The sequence below is a fragment of the Rhincodon typus genome, chromosome 26 (genome assembly GCF_021869965.1).
Source record: "Rhincodon typus isolate 14 chromosome 26, sRhiTyp1.1, whole genome shotgun sequence".
In the NCBI taxonomy this organism is placed as follows: domain Eukaryota; kingdom Metazoa; phylum Chordata; class Chondrichthyes; order Orectolobiformes; family Rhincodontidae; genus Rhincodon; species Rhincodon typus.
The window spans coordinates 43,248,998-43,257,276 of record NC_063357.1 but is presented as its reverse complement, the minus strand read 5'-3'; positions in this window follow the sequence as shown (position 1 = coordinate 43,257,276).

Sequence of the window (8,279 nt, the reverse complement as noted above, 5' to 3'; positions counted from 1 at the left end):
CCTTCTGGAAATGCTAGGGGACAGAGGGTCAAGCGTGAAGCAGGTACTGAAGGAAATCCTTCTTAGTCAGGAAATGTTGTTGGGGAGATTGATGGGATTAAAACCCGCAAAATCCCCAGAACCTGATGCTCTGCATCCCAGACTCCTTAAGGAAGTTGTCCTTTTCAGCATTCTTTAAACCCTGGAAAAGTTCCAATAGACTGGAGGGTAGTTAATGTAATTCCACTTTTTAAAGAAAAGGAGGGAGAGAGAAAACAGGGAATTATTGACCGATTAACCTGACACCGGTGGTGGGGAAAATGCTGGAGTCAATTATGAAGGATGTAATAATTGACCATTTGGAAAGCGGTAACAGGATCAGTCGAAGTCAGCATGGATTCACTGAAGGGAAATCATGCTTGACAAATCTTCTGGAATTTTTTGCAGATATTATCAGTCGAGTGGACATGGGTAAATCAATGGAGAGTGTGTATCTGGACTTTCAAAAGGCTTTTGACAAGGTTCCACATAAGAAATTAATAAGCAAAATTAAAGCTCATGATATTGAAGTTAATATATTGACATGGATAGAGAACTGGTTGGAAGACAGGAACCAGAGAGTTGGAATAAATGAGTCCTTTTCAGAGTGGCAGGCAGTGACGAGTGGGGTACTGCGGGGTTCAGTGCTGGTCACAATATACATTAACAATTTGGACAAAGGAATTAAATGCAATATTTCCAAATTTGCAGATGGCACTAAGCTGGGTGGCAGTGTGTGCTGTGAGGAGGATGCTATGAGGCTGCAGGGTGACTTGGACTGGCTGACTGAGTGGGCAAATACTTGGCAAATGCAATATAATGTGGATAAATGTGAAGTTATCCGCTTTAGAGGAAAAAAACAGGGAAGCAGATTTTGAGATAGTAGGAACTGCCGATGCTGGAGAATCTGAGATAACAAGGTGTGCAGCTGGATGAACACAGAAGGCCAAGCAGCATCAGAGGAGCAGGAAAGCTGACGTTTCGGGTCTGGGCCCTTCTTCAGAAGGTAGATTTTTATGTGAATGGTGGCAGTTTAGGAAAAGGTGAGGTTCAACAAGACCTCGGTGTCATGGTAAAACAGTTGCTTGAAGTTGGTATGCACATGTAGCAGGCAGTGAGGAAAGCTAATGGCAAACTGCCCTTCATAGCGAGAGGATTTGAGTACAGGAGTAGGGATGTCTTGCTGCAGTTATACAGGGTCATTTCTGAAGAAGGGTCCAGACCTGAAACATAAGCTTTCCTGCTCCTCTGATGCTGCCTGGCCTGCAGTGTTCCTCCACTTCCACACCTTGTTATCTCAGACTCCAGCATCAGCAGTTCCTACTATCTCTAAAATCCTGATGGGACTGGGAAGGCTAGATGCAGGAAAAACGTTCCCGATCTTGGGGAAGTCCACAACTAGGGGTCACAGGCTAAGAATAAGGGGTAAGCCATCAGGACTGAAATGAGCAAGAATTTCTTAACTCAGAGTTGTGAACCTGTGGAATTCTCTACCACAGAAAGTTGTTGTGGCCAGTCCATTTGATATATTCAACAGGGAGCTGGACGTGGCACATGTAGCTAAAGGGATCAAGGAGTATGGAGAGAAAGCAGGAATGGGATACTGAAAGTGCATGATCAGCCACAATCATATTGAATGTTTATGCAGACTGTAAGGGCTGAATGGCCAACTCCTGCACCTATTTTCTATATTTCCTATGTTTCTATATGGACTGTGAAGGAGCAAGAAAAGAATATTTCGTCACTCCATCCTGCTATGATGTTCAAGTTGATTATGGCATATCTACCTGAACTGCTCGTGCTTCCTTTGTTTCTCTGCATCATAAGTTTTTATTAAAATTGATTCAGTTTTATGAATTTCTAAGTGTATTGTTTAGACTTCCCAAACCCAGAATTTTCCTGAATTATTTCAGGCCAACTGCCCTGTTGCCACTCACCATACTTTCTTGAATAGCTGTCTCATTGTTCCAACTTCTAATCCACTGCTGCTGTTGTAGAGTCGAACACACCGTCAATCTTCTAATCACACATTTTAGTAATTTAGATTTCTCCAATATACTCTTTCTGCTGATGGTAACGACCTTGAATTCTTCCTCTTTTTTTTGTCCTCTTGTCCATCCTCCATTTCTGGTATACAGTTTGTTCTATGCAAAAGATAGACATTGTAGGATCGGGCAAAACTCCCCATCATCTAAAATACTGGACAAGACCCTGGATTTTTCTAATATCTAAAATACTGCGCAGAACCCTGGGCTCGGGCTGCAGCAAATACACAACAGAGCCAGCAGAACAGGGTTTCAGCCTGGAATTGGAATTCCAATTTACACCTCCTCTCCAAAGAACAATCGACCAAACCTTACACCAGGCCTGCAAAACCAGCAGGAAGTAAAGAAAACCAACTACTTACCCTGTAGGTCCAATATGTACCTTACTGCATCAGCGGATTCAACCTAAACTGAAAAGCCTACGTAGTCCAAAGGTTTGATCCAGGCTCCAGGTACGGCAAGCGGGAACTGCCAGGCATATTTCAAAACTGCGTTTTCCTCAGTGGTGAGCTGAAACTCCCGAGACCCCAAAGGTTCCGACCGAGCTAGCAGGGAGGGGAAGGTGGGTGGTGACAGTGCTTTGGGACCTCAAGAGTAGGAAGCTTGATTAAAGTTTCTGTAATTAAAACTGTTACATTTAGGTTCTAATAGTATTCAATCTAGCTAATGGTGTATTTAGTAATATTACTGTCCTCTGTATAGTTGATTGTGTCAATTTCCCTGTCTATTGACTTTACCTGTATTTCTTGTATTATTTTTACTGTTTTGTATTTAAATAAATGCAGAGATGCTTTTGCCCTGTGCCACCTGTCTACTGCCTTCTTCATTTCACATTCCTTAAATAAGTCCAGTGTCTAGAACCAGGGATCTGAGGGTGATTTGAACCACTTAAAAATCAGAAAATAACTGATTGCAAACCAGAACCCTACAACATAAATATATGCTCAATGTTTCTGCCATATCCTTATCCCCCTGATAACTTCTCCTGTCTCTGCCTCTTAGGGGCTAATGGTTATTTTTAGCTACTCTCTACTTTTTATGTAATGTTTTTATATTCTTGGCTAGTTTCATATGATTTCGTTATGAGCCTAAAACTGGCTCTTTTCTGATTCATAAAACAATTCCAGTCAGCAGGTTTTCTCCTTGTCTATGCATCATTATAAGCCTCCTCTTTTAATCTCAAAAGCCTTAGGAAGCCACAGAGCTATGATGGCAGCAAAAGCACACGGCATCTCGAATTTCTAAGCAATTAGTAACAATCAGGCCAGACCAAAAAATTGTGGATGCTGGAAATCAGAAACAAAATCAAATTGTTGGAAAACAAGGCAGCAGGTCCGGCAACATCTGTGAAGAAAAAGCAGAGTTAACATTTTGTGACCCTTCTTTAGAACGAATCAGGTCAGAGTCTGAGATAACAAGGTGTAGAGCTGGATGAAAACAGCAGGCCAAGCAGCATCAGAAGAGCAGGAAGGCTGACGTTTCGGGCCTAGACCCTTCTTCAGAATTTCTGAAACATCAGCCTTCCTGCTCCTCTGATGCTGATTGGCCTGCAGTGTTCATCCAGCTCTACACCTTGTTATCTCAGATTCTCCAGCATCTGCAGTTCCTACTATCTCAGGTCAGAGTCTACTTGACTTCTGAGAACAGATGAGATCGGAATTTTCAGACTGGCATAGCCTGAAGGATCTGCTGTTGGGTTTTATGGCTCTTAAAGGCACACAGGCTGGACTACCATCTTCTTTGAGAGAGGTGGCTGAGATGACGACTCCCTAAGACAGGCAATCAGCATCACCGAGAGCAGCTGATGAGAACACACTGCGACAGGCAGTAAAGAGACAGAGCTAGATTCACTCAGGCTGATTGGAATTTTCTATAGGAAAGACGTTATTTGGTGAGTCTTTGGTAAATGCTAAGGTCTTTTCTATTCTTAAATGAATACCTCATACTCAAATTGGTGGTAAAATTAATAATATGTTTTGAAAGCAACATAAGTAAGCAAATAATATGAATAAATAATTAAAACTCATTAAGGAAGGCTGTTCAGGTGATATGTCAAGGCTGCAGCATATGGATGCTTCTGAATACCATTGTGATTCAGGGCCAGCTTGTCTGCAGTAAGTGTTTGAAGTTCAAGTTTTCACCAAGACTATATACGCTGAACTACTGATAGTGCAAAGCATCTGGGGAAAGTTTACTGGATTCTTTGTATGAGGAGGCAATCAGTGACATAGGATTGTGTCTTCTGATTTGGTTTGTGTTCAGGAACTGGACAATGTGACTATGAGTGGGGCAAGGACGGAGACTCAGAAGGCAGCCGTACAGAAGTATCAGTCTTTGCAAATATCCAATAGATTTGAGGGCTCTCAGACTGTTTGGATGGAAATGGGGATTGACCGTTACATCATGGTACTAGAGGTCATCAGAATTGGGCTAGCAAAAAGAAATGTAGTTGTAGAATTAGATGACAGTAAATTGAGGGGGATTGATACTGTTCTCTGCAGCAAAGAGCAAGAATCCATCCAGCTGTGTTGACTCTAAGGTTATCTAAAATTACAAGAGAGATCTTGATCAATTGGATCAATAGGTTGAAGACTGGCACTTGGAGTTTAATTTGGATAAATGGAAAGCATTGCATTTTGGTAGAACAAACAAAGGCACAACTTATACAATTAAAGGTAGGACATTAGGCAGAGTTGTAGAATAGAAAGACTAAGGGGTTCAGGTACATAATTCTTTGAAGTCTGCATCACATATAGACAGGGGGTTAAGAAGGCGTTTAGTATGCTTGCCTTCCTTGCTCAGACCTTTGAGTACAAGAGTTGGGATATTATGTTGAGGTTGTACAGGATGTTGGTGAGGCCTCTTCTGAAGTACTATGTACAGTTCTAGTCACCCTGTTATAGGAACGAGAAAATCCCAAGCTGGAGAAGGTTCAGAAAAGATTCACCAGATTGTTGCTGGAAATGGAGGGTTTCAGTTATAAGAAGAGACTGGATTGGTTGGGACTTTTTCCACTGGAACATGGGAGGTGGAGGTTTATAAAATCATGACAGGTACAGATGAGGTGAATAGCAGATGTCTTTTCCCTAGGCCAGGGATTTCAAGTCTAGAGGGCATATTTTTAAGATGAGAGGAGAAAGATTTAAAAAAGACATGAGGGGCAATTTTGTTTTTACACAGAAAGTGGTTCATGGGTGGAATGAACTTCCAGAGGAAGTGGTGGATGCGAGTATATTTACAACGTTTTAAAGACATTTAGATAAATACATGAATAAGAAATGTTTGGAGGCATATGGGACAAACACGTGCAGGTGGGACTTATTTGGGCTTACGGTCAGCATGGACTGGTTGGACTGAAGACTCTGTTTCCATGCTGTATGACTCTATGTTTCAGTAAGGTCTCTGGTCATTCTTCTTAACAGAGTGCAAGCCCAACCATTTACATAAATGACAAACAAAAGTGGACCCAGCACCATTCCCTACAGAACACCGCTGGTAACAGACCCCCAGTCTGAAAAACAACCCTCCACCATCACTCTCTGTTCAGCCGTTAAGCCAATTTTGTATCCAATTGGCAAGCTCACCCTGAATCCCAAGTGATCTAACTTTACTAATTTGTCTGCCATGCAGAACTTTACTAAAGTTTAACTAAATGATGTCTACTGCTCTGCCCTCATCAATCTTCTTGGTTAGTTTCTCAAAAAACTCAATCAATTGTGAGACACTATTTCCTTGTACAAAACCATGCTGACTATCCTAAATCATTCCTTGCCTTTCCAAATGCATATAAATCCTATTTTTCAGAATCACCTAATTTTAAGGAAGGTTAACAGACTGCCTACCTCTCTGGGCCTATCTGTCTGGGTAACTGTTTATCTGTATATGTGCATCGCTCTATGTTTGTTTGTTTGGTTGGGAGGGTATGAGAGTGTACCTCTGGAGGGGGTGAACAAACAAAGGACAAAGAACAAAGAAAATTACAGCACAAGAACAGGCCCTTTGGCCCTCCAAGCCTGCACCGATCCAGATCCTCTATCTAAACCTGTCACCTGTTTTCCAAGGATCTGTATCCCTCTGCTCCCTGCCCATTCATGCATCTGTCTAGATACATCTTAAATGACGTTATCGTGCCTGCCTCTACCACCTCCGCTGGCAACACATTCCAGGCGCCCACCACCCTCCGCGTAAAGAACTTTCCACGCATATCTCCCTTAAACTTTTCCCCTCTCACCTTGAAATCGTGACCCCTAGTAATTGATTCCTCCACTCTGGGAAAAAGCTTCTTGCTATCCACCCTGTCTATACCTCTCATGACTTTGTAGACCTCAATCAGGTTCCCCCTTTAACCTCCATCTTTCTAATGTAAATAATCCTAATCTACTTAACCTCTCTTCATAGCTAGCGCCCTCCATACCAGGCAACATCCTGGTGAACCTCCTCTGCACCCTCTCCAAAGCATCCACATCCTTTTGGTAATGTGGTGACCAGAACTGTACGCAGTATACCAAATGTGGTCGAACCAAAGTCCTATACAACTGTAACATGACCTGCCAACTCTTGGACTCAATACCCCGTCCAATGAATGAAAGCATGCCGTATGCCTTCTTGACCACTCTATCCACCTGCGTTGCCACTTTCAGGGTACAATGGACCTGAACACCCAGATCTCTCTGTGCATCAATTTTCCCCAGGGCTTTTCCATTTACCACATAGTTCGTTCTTGAATTGGATCTTCCAAAATGCATCACCTTGCATTTGCCTGGATTGAACTCCATCTGCCATTTCTCCACCCAACTCTCCAATTAACTATATTCTGCTGCATTCTCCGACAGTCCCCTTCACTATCTGCTCTTCCACCAATCTTAGTGTCATCTGCAAACTTGCTAATCAGACCACCTATACCTTTCTCCAGATCATTTATGTATATCACAAACAACAGTGGTCCCAACACGGATCCCTGTGGAACACCACTGGTCACAGTTCTCCATTTTGAGAAACTCCCTTCCACTACAACTCTCTGTCTCCTGTTGCCCAGCCAGTTCTCTATCCATCTAGCTAGTACACCCTGGACCCCATGCGACTTCACTTTCTCCATCAGCCTACCATGGGGAACCTTATCAAATGCCTTACTGAAGTCCATGTATATGACACCTACAGCCCTTCCCTCATCTATCAACTTTGTCACTTCCTCAAAGAATTCTATCAAGTTGGTAAGACATGACCTTCCCTGCATAAAACTATGCTGCCTATCACTAATAAGCCCATTTTCTTCCAAATGTAAATAGATCCTATCCCTCAGTATCTTCTCCAGCAGCTTCCTCACCACTGACGTCAGGCTCACCGGTCTATAATTTCCTGGATTATCCCTGCTACCCTTCTTAAACAAGGGGACAACATTCGTAATTCTCCAGTCCTCCGGGACCTCACCCGTGCTCAAGAATGCTGCAAAGATATCTGTTAAGGCCCCAGCTATTTCCTCTCTCGCTTCCCTCAGTAACCTGGGATAGATCCCATCCGGACCTGGGGACTTGTCCACCCTAATGACTTTTAGAATACCCAACACTTCCTTATGCTGACTTGACCTAGAATAATCAAACATCTATCCCTAACCTCAACAACCGTCATGTCCCTCTCCTCCGTGAATACTGACACAAAATACTCATTAAGAATCTCACTCATTTTCTCTGACTCCTCGCATAACTTCCCTCCTTTGTCCTTGAGTGGGCTAACCCTTTCTCCAGTTACCCTCTTGCTCCTTATGTATGAATAAAAGGCTTTGGGATTTTCCTTAACCCTGTTTGCTAAAGATATTTCATGAGCCCTTTTAGCCCTCTTAATTCCTTGTTTCAGATTGGTCCTACTTTCCCGATATTCTTTCAAAGCTTCACGGAAGGGTGGTGTGAGGAGTGTGGTGTGTGTGTGTACCTCTGGGGATGGGGGTGGTGTTTGAGTGTACCTGTGGGGTGGGAGATGGTGTGTGACTGCACCTCTGAGGGTCTGGAGGGTCGTGTGTATGTGTGTGTGTACCTCTGGGGGTGATGTATGAGTATACCTCGGGGTGTGGGGTGAAGGTGATGTGTGAGTATACCTCTGGGTGTGGGTGAGGGGTGGTGTGTGAGTGTACCGGTGGGGGTGGGTGAGGGGTGGGGTGTGAGTGTACCTCTGGGTGTGGGTGTGGGTGAGGGGTGGTGTGTGAGTGTACCGGTGGGGGTGGGG